Genomic DNA, 15,193 nt, shown 5'->3' with positions numbered 1-15,193 from the left:
TTTCACTGTATGTAAGTTTAGGTAGGTCATGTTTATCCAAAAATGTATCCATCTCTTCTAAGATTTCAAATTTGTTGGAGTACAACTCTTCATAGTATTCTGTTATTATCCTTTTGATTTCCTTTGGTTCCATCGATTCCTTCTTTCAAATGGCATTGCTTACATGGCAAAAGGAAACAACTAGAAATGGCATAGACTCTGGTCTCAGACTACCAGATTCAAATCTCAGATTATTATATAACCTCACTATGCTTCAGTTTGGGGGCTCTGCTTTATAGGGTTTGAGGAGTTAATATATGTGAAGTGCTCAGAACATTGTCTGGCATGTATTAAGTGGTTGCTGTTAATGTTGTAAAGCACCATTAGTAACAGACTATAAAAGCATGCTTCCTGTTCTCCCACAAAGCTTAAGAGGGTGCTGTATATATGGTTCTTTTGGGGAAGTATATATGGTTCTTTTTGGATTTTGTTGTAGCATGATAATTGAATTCTACAAGCTAAGTGGAATCCTGGTGTGGTGCTGTGGGTTAATGTATCATAATGCAAGGCCATTTGAACTACAAGTGGTTCAAACTCACCAGCTGCTCCTCAGAAACCCTATATAGGGTCGCTATGGGTTGGAATCGACTCGGCAGCACTTAACAACCACAACAAGCTAAGTGGTATTCTTTAAAAAAGCAAAAGATCGAAGTTTTAAGATGGGTATATGAGAAGGCTACCACTGAATTTAATAGTGAAGTAGGACCACAGTGATAATACACTTGGTAGGGTGAGTTGTTGTTTTTGTAATAAATCTCTGAGAATCTGCACATCCAGTTGAGAACAATCTTCCTCAGAACACATGAAGAGGCTGTGTTTTCTAGTCCTACTATTAGTGTCCAAAACAGTTTTGAAATTCACATCTAAGAATTTCTTTCAGTGTCACACCGTGGACCACCCAAGGAAAATCAGTCTCATTTCTTCATTGTTGTTGTTGTTCAGTGCCACTGAGTCGGTTCCAGCCCACAGCACCCCTGTATAGGGTTTCTGAGGAGTGGCTGGTGAGCTTGAACCACTGATCTTGTGGTTCAAACCAGCTTTGCAGTTCAGCGCATTAACCCACAGCGCCATACCAGGACTCCCGTTTCTGCTGCATAGATTCTTTTCAGAAGTCATACCTGTCACATCATTCATTCACATTTGGCAAAGTGCATGCTTAAGGAGAAAAGGAGTTTGAGAAATATTTTAGGCAAGAGTAGTGTCTGATAGGTAGATATTCAGCACTTACTCTGAGCTCTTTCATGTTCATCTTCATTGGATCCTTGTAACTACCCTCCATCAATGTGAGACACTGGGCCTCTCAGATTTGCTCCCTTGCTACTTTCAGGTCCTGTGGACTAACACAGGGTCACTGTGAGTTGGAACCGACTGACAGCTCACCACCAGCACCATTATTGTTGTTGGTTGTGACTTGTATCTAAGTTGTCCATATGCCTTTTCCGCTCTTGATTTGTCCCCTCGTGGTCAATGAAAAGATTGTACTCCTGGGAAACTCTAACCTTCAGTTCTGGGTCACTTCAGTTCTCCACCACATTCAGTTCTGGAGAACTAGGCTAGAGTCTGCCTCTATGGAACTGAGTGGTTTTACAGACGTGAGAGCGTTAAAGAACTTCTAATCCAATTGACCTATTTTACAGATGAGGAGCCCAAGAAGTCGGAAATCAAAATCAGCAAAAATTAATACCCAAACCCTGCTGTTGTCTTACATTGAGAGTGTGTTTTTGTAACACTTGATGTTTGCCGGTCATGGGAAGGAACTTTACATCCCTTTTAACTTCATACAATTTCTAACAAAACCAGTTAAAGGCAGAGCTGAGATTAGAATCCAGTCCTTCTGACTTCCAGTCTCACCCAATCTTATTGTATCCACTAGTCCCAATTCTGCCATGATTTGGGATAGCTGTAAATCATGCTCTTTAGGCAGAGTGGCAGATGTTTAAATGGTGGTGATGGTTGTGTGCTGTTAAATTGATTCCGACTCAGAAACCCTTAATAGAGTTTCCGATGCTATAAACCTTTATGGGAGCAGAAAGCCTCATCTTTCTGTGGCAGAGTGGCTGGTAGATTAAAACTGATGACCTTGTGATGAGTAGCCCAACTTATAACACACTACGCTACCAGGACTCCTTTAGATGTACAGGAGAAAGCTATTAAAAAAAAAAAAAAAAAAAAAAAAGTCTGGAGTGATTCCTTGGTTGGATCTTTTCAGAAAGTATTTTTGTGATCTAGCAAATAAAGACAGTGCACAAAAATGAACAGAAGAGGGATTGAAGGAGACTTTGGAGGCTGTTAGTCCTCATAGTTCCATGCATAGGATCCATGAGGACACAATGGTGGACAGAGAGACTCGGACTCCTTTGTCATTGAGCACCGTGGTTAAACCAGGACTTTCAGAATTAGGAAGGGCCAATGTTCTGGTGTGATGCTGTAGGATAAGCACTGGACCGCAAGGTCTGCAGTTCAAACTCACCATCTGTTCCTCAGAAACCCTTTACAGGGTCTCCATGAGTAGGAACCAACTCAATGGCACTTAACAACAACAGCAATGGCCTGCTGAGACCTGGTGTGGCACTGTAGGATAATCACTGGACTTCTAACCACAAGGTTGATGGTTCAAACCCACTAGCTGCTTCTTGGATACCCTGAGTTAGAACCAACTTGAGGACAATTAACAATAACACAACCTGAGCTCTTGGAAATGCCAAGCATTCTTTAAGGAGCTAGGGAAACCCCGGATGTTGGAAAATCACAGCTATAATCCTGATGCAAGGCTATTTTTGGCATTCTTTTCCAAACACCCTAATCACTTTAGGGAAAAGCCCATTCAGCAAGCACTATTTTTGTTCTTGAGAATCTGATATTTTCTTCCTTGGTCCTGAGGGCTTGGGGAGGGAAACTTGGACTTGGGCAGTCACTGGGTGGCTAGGTGGGTGAAGCTCATTGCAGACTTGTCATCCTCCAGGCAATACACTGCAGTTGCTTTTAGGTTCCTTGGGGAAATGTTGCCACCTCAGTGAACAAAGGAGGAAAACAACAAAAAATGGGTGCCAGATAAGACAACACTGAAGTGTGCAGGCAGGAAATCTAAATCTGACACCACATCTAATGAGCTTATTATTGGAGGCTCTTGGCAGAATTAGGGAAATTGAATGCTAATGAAAAGCAGGTTCTGAGAATAGTTTAAAACTGAGCACCAGCCCCATTCCATGTTCCCTTTCCTGTCAGAGAGGGTGTTTCTCATGATAAGCTGAGATTGCTGTTGATTTAGGAGTCATGTGGATTTGCGTGTGAAAGAACTGGGCAGCTATTGTAAAATTAACAGCTGTTTAAATAATTCAATGAGAGGAAACTATCGGCTCATTGTTAAAGTTTTTATTATCCGAACAGCTGTCCCATCACATGGCTTTACTTTATTGAGCCACGGAAGTGAATTAAGAAAATCTGACGGGATCTGCTAATCCTCCATAATGAAGGGATTGCATTTATAAATCCCCACCTAGGAGGAGCCCAAGTAGAGGTAGAAGTAGTCAACACTGGTGGAGGACATTGCTGTTGTCACTTGCCATTGAGGTGGCAGACAACTCACAATGACTCCAAGTCCAATGGAACAAAATGCTACCCAGTGTTCAGTCATCTCCATGGTCAGTTGTGGATCAGACCACATGATCCATAGGGTTTTCATTAGCTGATTTTCAGAAAAAGAGTTCCAGGCCTTTCCTTGTAGTCCATCTTTGTCTGGAGGCTCCACTGAAGCCTGCTTAGCATCAGCACATGCAAACCTGCGCTGCCAGATAGGTGGTGGCTGCACGAGATGCACTGGGGAGGAATCAAACCTGGGTCTCCCACATGGAAGGCAAGAATTCTACCACGGAGCCACCACTGCCTCCCTTGGAGAGCATTCAATCCTAGGTTTGGTGGGTCGTTCTTGGCTTTCTCATGACTTGGGTCATTCTTGGCGTTTATATTTTATTGCTTGGGTCCATTTGCACAGCCACAAAACCCCACAGGATGTAGGGACGGAGTGTTAGGCAAACACATATGAAATAACTTAGTGTGCTTTTTCAGTGGACTTACCCTGGCCAGATGGCCTTGCTGTTGCATTGTTACCATGGAGGCAAACATGCAGACCATCATGACATCTGCCTGACTACCCGCTCCCTGGTGGTTGTTTTTCTTTCTGGGAGCTAAGACAGTTATCAAAATCCTATCATATTCATTGTGGTAATAGATTCTAACGTTAGCTACAAAATTGTCCACTGACTGGACATTTGTTTGGATCAGTGCCGTTGCTAAAAGCCAACACACGGACACCAGGAGTAGCATATGGTGGTAGCTTTAGACTCTAGGTTGGATATAGATTTAGTTTATTTGTTAAGCTTTGTCCAATTTGCATAATTTTATTAGGAGATGCCTCATTTTCTCCAGGTTTCTGTTCAAATGTCTCTTTATCATAAAAGCTTTTCCTCACCACCTGATGCAAAATAGCACCACCTCCCTACACATGAGTCTTAATCTCCTTTATCCTCTTCATAATACTTATCTCTGCTTCAAATCCCTGGAGAAGGACACCAGGTTTGGTAAATTAGAGGACCAGCACAAAAAAGGAAGCCCCTCAAGGAGGTGGAATTGACACAGTGGCTGCAACAACTGACTCCAGCATAATGACAATTGTGAGGACGATGCAAGACCCGGCAGTGTTTTGTTCTGTTGTACATAAGATCACTCGGAGTTGGAATGGACTTGATGGACAATAACAACGACAAATACTTATCCTTGTAGTTGTCATCCCACTAAAATGTACGCACCATGGAAACCAGAACTTTGTCTTTCTTTTTTGTTTACTGTGATTGCTCCAACACCTAGAATAGTATGCTGCTTGTAATATGTGCCCAGTAGAATTTGTGGAGTAAATTATAGAATGGTAAGAGATGGGCTGAAATGATAGGCTAACCTTCTCGCTGTAGAATGGCCTTGTTCCTAGAAGAAAGCATGGTGCCTTTAGAACTGCTTTTCAGTGCTGAATGATTTTGAGCAAACATTTATCAAGTTCTTGGATAGATAAACACTTGGATAGATGGAGAGGTACTTGTCATGGAGTTAGCTCTAACTCATGACCACTTGATGTGCAACAGAACGAAATGCCGCTCAGTCCTACGCCATCCTCATGATCGATAGATGGCCTGTTTGAATCCATTGTTGTACTTACTGTGCAAATCCATTCAACTGAGGGTTACTCTTGTCCTTGCAGGACCTCTCCATCAAACATGATGTCGTCTTTCAATGATTTATCTCTCCTAATGATGTCTCAAAGGAACCCTGGTGACACAGTGGTTAAGCCCTTGGCTGATAACCAAAAGGTTGATGGTTCAAACCTTCCAGCTGGTCTGTGGGAGACAGCCATGGTAGTTAGCTCCCGTGAAGAGTCACAGCTTTGGAAACCCTATGGGATAGTTCTGCCCTGTCCTATATGGTTGCTATAGTCAAAACTGACTTAATGGCAGTTTGGGGCTTGCTGGGAAGACGTATCCAAAACAAGTGAGTCAGACATGTTTTCTTATAACCCATAAAGCTTTCATTGACTGATTTTTAGAGGTAGATGGTCAGGCCTTTCTGCTTAGTCTGTCTTAGCCTAAAAATTCCACTGAAACCTGTTCTGCATCGGAGCAACACACAAGACAGATGGCTGGCAGTTGCACATAGAACTCGAACCTGCGTTGCCCACACTAAAGGCAAGAGCCCTACCGCTAAAGGTCAGCTTCTTAATGAATCAAAGTAGGTTTTAAATACTATTCCCTCTTATACAAATTTGGAGGGCTCAGAAGCAGCTCTTAGGGTTTTATTTAACGATGTTCAGAACCAGGAGATGGTAAAAGCTTGGTGATGATTGACGTTATGTGTCAGCTTGGTTAGCCCATGAATCTCAGAATTATCCATCGTTTGTGATCTAATGTAAGGTGGGCGTCCTTGGGATCGTGGCCCGCATCCAATATATACGGATGTATTAGCAAAGTTCTTTCTCTCTTGATCATGCATCCAACTTGCCATCTTCTAACTTCCAGTTCTTGAGCTATGAGCCAGCAGCTTGCCACCTGACCTGCAGATCTTGGCATTTGCCAGTTTCTACAGTTCTACATAATTGGTGCTTTTGAGTTCTGGTGTTGGAGGAGAATATTGAAAGAAGTGCAGCCAGAGTGCTCCTTAGAGGCCAAGATGGCTAAACTTCATGTCTCATACTTCGGACATATTGTCAGGAGGGACCAGTCGCTGGAGAAGGATATCATGTTTGGTAAGGTGGAGGGTCAGAGAAAAAGAGGAAGACCCCCAGCTAGATGGATTGGCCAGGTGGCAACATCAATGGACTCAAGCGTGGCAACAATAGTGAGGTTGGCTCAGGATCGGGCAGTGTTTTGTTCTGTTGTGCATAGGGTCGCTGTGAGTCAGTACCGACTCGATGACACCTAATGACAACAACAATAGAGCTGTGAAACAACCACCTACCATCTGACCAGATAATTTTGCATTCATCAGCCCCTGAAACCACACGAGTCAAGAAATCCTCCAGCCTGGCACTTGATCCATAGATTTGGGACCTCTCAGTTTCTACAACACCACGAACCATTTCCTTTAAAGAATTCTCTTAATATATAGATTTATATATCTGAGGGGTCTTCAAAAAGTTCATGGAAAATGCATGTCATGAAAAAACTATGCATGAATTTCAATATTTTTTTGTGTGTGTACCAAATAAACTCATACTAACTTGTCACAATATGTCTAAACAGGATCTAATTTGGGGAACTAAGATGAATAAGACATCAGTTTGGAAAGTTCCCCTATCAGAACAACATGAATTCTGCTAAAATAGAAGCAGTAACAAACAAATTTATAGTGAAACAAATTTATAGTGAGGCGGTAGTGGAAGAATGGTAAAATCATTGATGCTTTCCAAAAAGCTTATGGCACAATGCCCCCAAATCAGAAGTTTACAAATGGGTAACTTGTTTTAAGAAGGGTTGAGATAAAGCTGAAAATGAAGCCCATGAAGTTGAATATTTTCAAGGAAGCAATTTTGTCTGTGCTCTAACCGGATATAATCAACGACTAATAGCAAAATAGTCAACACCATAGGCATCTCACTTGGTTCCGTTTACACAGTCATGACTGAAAAATTAAAGTTCAGCAAACCACTGGACTGTTAACCATAAGGTTGGTTGTTCAAGTCTACCAGTCACTCCCTGAAAGAAAAATGAGGTTCTCTGCTTCTGTAAAGATTTACAGCTTTGGAAACCCTATGCTGAGCCACTATAAGTCAGATTTAACTCAACAGCACTTAGCAACAACAATATTTTAAAAATTCTTTAAAAGGTGCACATTTTTCTTCTGTTAATAATGTTTGGGGAAAAAAAAAACCAAAACACTGCATTGGTATGGTTAAATTCCAATTCCCAGAACCCTTAGTTCTCTAGGGGTCCAGATGTGGTAATACAGAACAATGCGATGGACTGCAGAGTCAGTTTGAGACACAAGGTCAGCAGTTCAAACACACCAGCTGCTCCTCAGAAACCCTATACAAGGGTCACTATGAGTCTGAACTGACTTGATGGCACTTAATAGCGGCAACAATCATCAGTTAGAAAAATGTCTTGAACTTGATGGAGCTTATGTTGAGAAATAGTTTTATTTTTCATTTTTATCTTTTCATTCAGTTTTCTATTAACTTTTTGTAGTTCCTTCATATATAACTCATTTGTTTTACTCCTCTAGAACCAGCCTAAGATATTTGGTATCAAGAGTGGTTCTCAAGAAATAAAATCTGACTTGGTTCTCAGGCTGACTAGTCTCAAAGACCCTGGTGACTCTGCATCCAGTAGTAAAGGATAATTTTAGTCCATGACTTGTGAAAATAGAAATACTCAAAATACCAGTATTTTGGATTGGTATTTTGTGAGAGACAAGGCTATGAGTGGTTACATATTTGGTAATTTTCTACAATTTTTTCAGAATGAGAAATACAGGGAAGTTGGTTGGTTCAAATATTTGGATCAAATATTTGTGAGAGACAAGGCTGTGATTGGTTATGTATTTGGTAGTTTTCTACAATTTTTTCAGAATACGAAGTATAGGGAAGTTGGTTGGTTGGGTCTATTTTTACTAGATGAAGTGGTGAAAGAAGGGATGAGCTCAAAGTTTCAGAATCACGGCTCAGTTACCACATTGTTGTTGTTGTTGTTAGGTGTCATCAAGTTGGGACTGACCCATAGTGACCTTATGCACAGCAGAATGAAACATTGCCCGATCCTGGGCCAACCTCACTACTGTTGCCACGCTTGAGTCCATTGATGCTGCCATTTGGCCAATCCATCTCGTTGGGGGACTTCCTCTTTTTCTCTGACCCTCCACCTTACCAAACATGATATCCTTCTCCAGAGACTGGTCCCTACTGACAATATGTCCAAAGTATGAGAGACAAAGTTAGGCCATCTTGGCCCCCAAGGAGCACTCTGGCTGCACTTCTTCCAAAACATATCTATTAGTTCTTTTGGCAGCCCATGGTACTTTCAATATTCTCCTCCAACACCATAACTCAAAGTCATCAATTCTTCTCGGTCTTCCTTATTCACTGTCCAGCTTTCACATGCATGCATATGAAGTTATTGAAAATACCATGGCTTGGGTCAGGCACACCTTAGTCCTCAAGCTGACATCTTTGCTCTTCAACACTTTAAAAAGGTCTTGTGCAGCAGATTTACCTAATGCAATACGTCATCTGATTTCTTGACTGCTGCTTCCATGAGTGTTGATAGTTGATCCAAGAAGAATGAAGTCCTTAACCACATCAATCTTTTCTCCATTGATTAGAATGTTATTTATTGGTCCAGTGTTGAGGATTTTTGTTTTCTTTACATTGAGATGCAATCCATACCAAAGGCTGTGCTCTTTGATCTTCATCAGTAAATGTCTTAAGTCCTTTTCACTTTCAGCAAGCAAGGTTGTATCAGCTGCATATTGCAGGTTGTTAATGAGTCTTGCTCCAATCCTGATGCCACGTTTCTCTTCATATAACCTAGCTTCTTGGATTATTTGCTCAGCATACAAGTTGAATAAGCATGGTGAAAGAATACAACCTTGTTGCACTCCCTTTTTAATTTTAAAACATTCAGTGTTCCCATGTTATGTTCGAACAACTGCTTCTTAGTCCAGATACAGATTCCTCATGAGCACAATTAAGTGTTTCAGAATATTCATAGTTCACAATGTTGTCCATAGCTTGGACAGTTACCACATACAAGACCTGAAAGTTGCTACTTGTGCCCTAAAAGAAAGCCTTATTTCTTTTTCTTTTTAAGTTTTTATTGTGAATTGGGTGATAGTTTACATGGGAGAACATCAGCTTTACATTACATGTAATGTACAAATATATTACATGTCTTTCGTTTCATTGCAATGATTACAATCCCCTCCATGTATTCAACAGCATTTGCTTCCATTCCCTCTGTTTTTTTTTTAGGGTTTTTTTTGGATGTACACTGAAGCACTCAGGAATATGCAACCATTTAAACAACCAAAGGGCATACTCCACAAACCTGTCCCACCAGCCATCAGCACACAGCTCCTCTCCCTCCCTGAGTCCAGTGTCCCCAGCTGCTCCATCTTGCCACAATCTCTCCATCTTGTCATCATCTCTGCCTCAATCTCTGGTGTCACTGCTTCTCTGGATAGGGTCCCGCACTCTGCTCTTCTCCCTTGATAGTTCCAGGGTTCTCCGCTCCTGGACTGCAAGATCAACTGCTTCCCCTCCTTCTGTTACAAAACATCAACCTTTACATTTGCAACACTCACAATCAGTCCTGATAGCAACTATTCCCTGTTGAACCACAAGAGTCTTATCCCCATCTCCTTTTACCAGCCCCATCCAGACAGGTTGGAAAGCACTCAGTGGAGAGTCTGCCTTCCCCCATACCCTCTGAAATTAGACTCCCTCTTGAAAGCTTGTAAGCCAGACACTTAGTGCCTTTGTAGTCTCTACATTTTGGGTAGCCAATGTCTAAGTTGCCCATCCCTGTCAACCCTGTGCACCAAGGGGGTGGGAATGATGCTTGCTGTAAAGATTTGTTCCCTCTTTTGAGCTACTACATCCGTAAGTATAGGTCAAATTCATCAAATTGTAGCAGATTACTCTTTTCCTCTTCTTTCTTCCTCTAGTTGAGTTCTGATCATCCAGCCATTGAAGCCAGGTCACATGGGGGTTATCTGCAAATATGGGTGTTCTTGTGCATCTCCCTTCACTTGGTGCTATCTGGATGCTTCACTCTCCCTTCTAGTCCTCTGTGGCCATGTGTCTGTCCCTGGGTCCAGGAGTCCCCAGGTCTTACCATACTGCTGGCCAACCAGGTCTCAATCCAGGTGAACAGGAGTCTGTTGAATGTGGTCAGACTTAGCTCACAACTTCATTGCGGTTTTCCCCCACTTCCCCTTATCAGTAGACCAATGTGGTCACCATCAAGACCATATGCCTGCTCGTGTAGAGTCTCAGTCTTGGAAGGGGGGGTTTGCCATGATGGGACCTTACCACTTGCCCTGATGGCTCCCCAGCCAACAACTTGACTGTTCTTGTAGTAGTCAAGTGCTGTTATTGGTTTTTTTTTTTTTCCTGCTGGTCAGAAAACCTTATTTCTTGCAAAAACAGAGTGCTGTTACTGGAAGTCAAACCCACAGTCTTATTTTAAGAGTAGCTGAATTACAACAACAATGAATTCTCAACCTCAAATACTTTCTGAAGTTTAAGTGAGGCCATTGATCTGGAAGAAATGGGATTTTGACTCTTAGGATGGGGTGATAGGGGCAGTTAATCCAGAAACTATTTCTCAAAATATTACATAATAAGGCTGATTTTGATAACTAGTAAGAGAACTTTCTGTTCAACACTGGACTGCAAATCACAAGGTCAGCAGTTCAAGCCCACCAGCCACTCCTTGGAAACTCTATAGAGCATTGTTATAAGTCAGAACTGATGACACTTAATCACAACAACAGCTATCTAAGAAAGCAGCACTGGGAGAGTCAAGGAAAGCCTTCTCAAAGATTTATGGGAAGTGTAAACTGGTGACTTGATTTAACATCTTTGAATTTATTGCTCACTTGCAAAGTCACAAAGATTGTCAGTAGAAATGACCCACACAAAGCATATATCATTTCTCTTTCCAGCATTGGGTCAGAGCCAGTCATGTGACATGGTGCCTCATGTATTTCTTTGCTTTTCTTCTTGATGCCAGATAAAAGAAACATTTGATTGACCAAGTTAGTGTGAGCTCCTTTATTAGCTTGTTGTCCACTACCCAATGGACTTAGGAGCAAAGTGGCCATTGTGATAGGGACGGATGTTATGCATAAGCTCAGCATCATGAACTTCCACTTACCAATGCAGACTTGGGTACAACCACTACTGAATGCCAAGTCTGCCAGCAGCAGAGACTAACACTGAGTCCTTGTTATTGCATCATTCCCCAAGGCGATCAGCTAGCAATTCTGTGGCAGGTTGATTATATTGGACCACATTCATCATGGAAAAGGCAACATTTTGTTCTTACTGGGATAGACACTTACTCTAGATACAGATTTGCCTTCCCAGCATGCAATGTCCAAATACCAACCATGGACTTATAGAATACCTTATCCCATATAGCATCTCCCTGATCAAGGGACTAAAATCACAGCAAAGGAAGTGTGGCAATAGGGCCTGTGTTCATAGAATTCACTTGTCTTATCAGGTTTCCCATGATCCTGAAGCTGGCTTGACAGTACAACAAGAATTCTGTTCTAAAGATACAATCACGGTACCAGCTAGGTGGTAATACCTTGCAGGATTGTTCTCTAGGAGGCTGTATATGATTTAAATCAGCATCCGATATATGGTGCTGTTTTTTCATAGTCAGGATTTAAAGGCCCAGCAATCAAGGAGTGAAAATGGTAGTGACCCAAGTGAGTCTAGAAGTCATAGTTCCAAGGGGGAAAATTCTCCCATCTGGAGACACAACATTGATTCCATTGAACTGGAAGTTAACAATATCACTTGTCCACTTTAGGTTCCTCATGACTCTGTATCAATAGTCTAAGAAGGGAGTTACTGTATTGACTGGTATGATTGATCTCGGTTACCAAAGGGCAGTTGGATTGCTACTACATAACAGAGATAAATAAGGCTATGTCTGGAATTCCAGAGATACCTTAGGACATCTCTTAGTACCACCATGCCCTGTGATTAAAGTCTATGGAAAACTACAGCAACCCAATGCTGACATGACTATCAATGGCCAAGACTCTTTAAGAATGAACACGCGAGTCACCCTTTCTGTCAACGAATCATGATCAGCTGAGGTGTTTGTTGAGGGCAAGGGGAATATGGAATGGATGGTGGCAGAAGAGTCTCAATACCCTGATATAGAATTCTTTACAAAAAGTTATTTATGGGACCCCAGATGCAAGCAAGACCCCACTTTACTTTAAAGGTTACTTTTTATGTGCAAATGTCAGGAACTCTTATGAAGCTAGGGCATTTGTTTAATTCCAAGAGTGCAAGTCACAGGAATTCTGTCAATAAATACTTGTGAGTTCATGACATTTTGATACTGCTTTGAAGATATTCTCAAGGCAATAAATTCAGGGGTTCTTCCAGCCACAATAGGACCGGTAAGTCTGGATTATATAAAACTTTGAAATTCTGTTTCATATTTTCTCCCCTTTTGATCAGGATTCTTTATTGATCATGATGCTCAGTACTGATAGCTGCACACCAGCCAGTTTTTCTGGTTTGAAAAATGTTTTGAAATGTAAAAAGAACTCAATACAAACAGAAACCTGGTCCATCCGTGCTAAAAAGATGATTTTGATCATTTTCTCTGCTGTGTTGTGAAAGAACATTTCTGACTGCTTTGCTTGGGCATGGGAGGAAGTGATACTTGTTGCTCCCTGATGAGAAGAGCCATTGACCACACTGTGAGCAGCTATGCCCTATTTTCTTTTGTAGACCGTCTGAGTGATCATTAGCACACACAGAGAACAAGAAGTCAGAGGCTGCCTCAAACATTAACTAGGTCAGTAAAAAACCAGGCCTTTAAGGGGAAACTAAGAAGCTTATAAAGGAGTTCTGGTAGTGTAGTGGTTACAAATCGGGCTGCTAACCTCAAGGTTAGCAATTCAAAACTACCAGCCATTCCATGGGAGAAAGATGAGGCTTTCTGCTCCCATAAAGATTTACAGCCTTGGAAACCCTGTACAGGGTCACTATGAGTCGGAACCGACTCCATGGTACTTAACAATAACAACAAGCTTATAAAGTTACGATGAGATACTGTAGGATAAACACTGGGCTGCTAGCCCCAAGATCAGTGGTTCAAACCCATCAACTGCTCATTGAAAAACCCTATACAGGATCATTATGAATTGGAACTGACTCAACAATGCTCACCAACAACAAGCTTGTATTTTGATGAATATTTTCATTTGAGTATTCTACCAGACCATGTAATATGAGGAATCTTTAAAAAGCTCATGGAAAATGGAATGAAAAGATAATGGAATTTCCCCACAAACTTTCTGAAGTTCTCTTGTATTAGTCTCAATTTTTAAATATTTTTGTAAAAATGTATTAAGTAGCCTGTTATTAAGAAAACTAAGTAGTTGCATTTGTGTCCCAGGTCTTAACACTAAGACTGGAAGCTACGTTTTTAGTGGTTTTTTGTTTTGTTTTGTTTTTTAATGGTAGCACAGCTAGGAAAATCTCCTCAATTTGGTGAGTAAAGAGCAAAGATGTCAGCTTGAGGACTAAGGTACGCCTGACCCAAGCCATGGTATTTTCAATAACCTCATACACATGCTAAAGCTGGACAGTGAATAAGGAAGACCATACAAGAATTGATGCATTTGAGTTATGGTGTTGGAGGAGAATACTGAAAGTGCTATGGGCTGCCAAAAGAACCAATAGATCTGTTTTGGAAGAAGTGCAGCCAGAGTGCTCCTTGGAGGCCTACATGGCCAAACTTCATCTCTCGTATTTCGGACATATTGTCAGGTAGAACCAGTCGCTGGAGAAGGATGTCATGTTTGGTAAGGTGGAGGGTCAGAGAAAAAGAGGAAGACCCCCAGTGAAATGGATTGGCCAAGTGGCAGCATCCATGGACTCAAGTGTGGCAACAGTAGTGAGGTTGGCCCAGGACCAAACAGTGTTCCATTTTGTTATGCATAAGGTCACTATGGGTCAGTACCAACTCGATGGCACCTAACAACAACAACTAATGCTCTTCTTATTTGTGTTCTCTGGAGAAAGAGACTGCCTCTGCCAAGTACCGTGCTGGGCCCCATCTCATTGAGGGCATTCCTTTTACTTGCTCACCCCTTGGTTTTCCGCACATGATGTTCTTTTCTACTGACTGGTCCCTTCTGATGACATATCTGAAGTATAGGAGACAAAGTCTCACCATCCTCGCTTCTAGGTATCATTCTGGCTATACTTTTTCCAAGACAGCTGTATTTGCTCTTCTGAGTTCATGATATATTCAGTATTCTTCACCAGCACCATAATTCAAAGACATCAATTATTCTTCAGCTTTCTTTATTCATTGTCCAGCTTTTGTATGCACATGAAATGACCGAAAATACCATGGCTTGGGTCTGGCATACCTCAGTGATCAAAGTAACATTTTTGATTTTGAACACTTTAAAGAGGTCTTTTGCAGCGTGTTTTCCCACTGCACTAACAAAAATCTCCTAACTTGTCAAAGTAAAAAAATGTATTCTTATTATTTTTTCGTACCTCAATCCCATAAGGCATTGGTGGTTTTGTGGTTGAATTCTCACACTCTATGTAGGAAATCCAGCTTTAATTCCCAGCCAGTCCAGCTCGTGCATAATCACCGCCAATCTGCCAGTTATGGCTTGAATGTTGTTAGGATGCTGACCCGTTTAGTGGAGCTTCCAGATTAAGACTAGAAACAAAATCCTGGTGATCTATTGCCAAAAATCATTCAGTGAAAGCACTGTGAACCACAATGGCCTGGTCTGCAGATAATCATGGGAGATGGTGCAGGACCAGGCAATATTTCATTCTTTTGTGTGCGGGGTCCACATGAGTTTCAGTCCAACTTGACAGCCACTGACA

At 41.6% G+C, this 15,193-nt stretch overlaps 1 protein-coding gene across 1 annotated transcript in view; it reads left to right on the top strand.

Annotated features, from left to right (window-relative positions):
• Positions 1-15,193, top strand: part of SLC1A2 (solute carrier family 1 (glial high affinity glutamate transporter), member 2) — a 194,809-nt gene that overhangs the window by 117,132 nt on the left and 62,484 nt on the right. The gene's annotated exons all lie outside the window — the stretch shown is intronic.

Source organism: Chrysochloris asiatica, unplaced genomic scaffold (assembly GCF_000296735.1).
Source record: "Chrysochloris asiatica unplaced genomic scaffold, ChrAsi1.0 scaffold00072, whole genome shotgun sequence".
Classification (NCBI taxonomy): domain Eukaryota; kingdom Metazoa; phylum Chordata; class Mammalia; order Afrosoricida; family Chrysochloridae; genus Chrysochloris; species Chrysochloris asiatica.
Note: the sequence above shows the minus strand (reverse complement) of the source record. Positions and strands in the feature narration are given on the sequence as shown.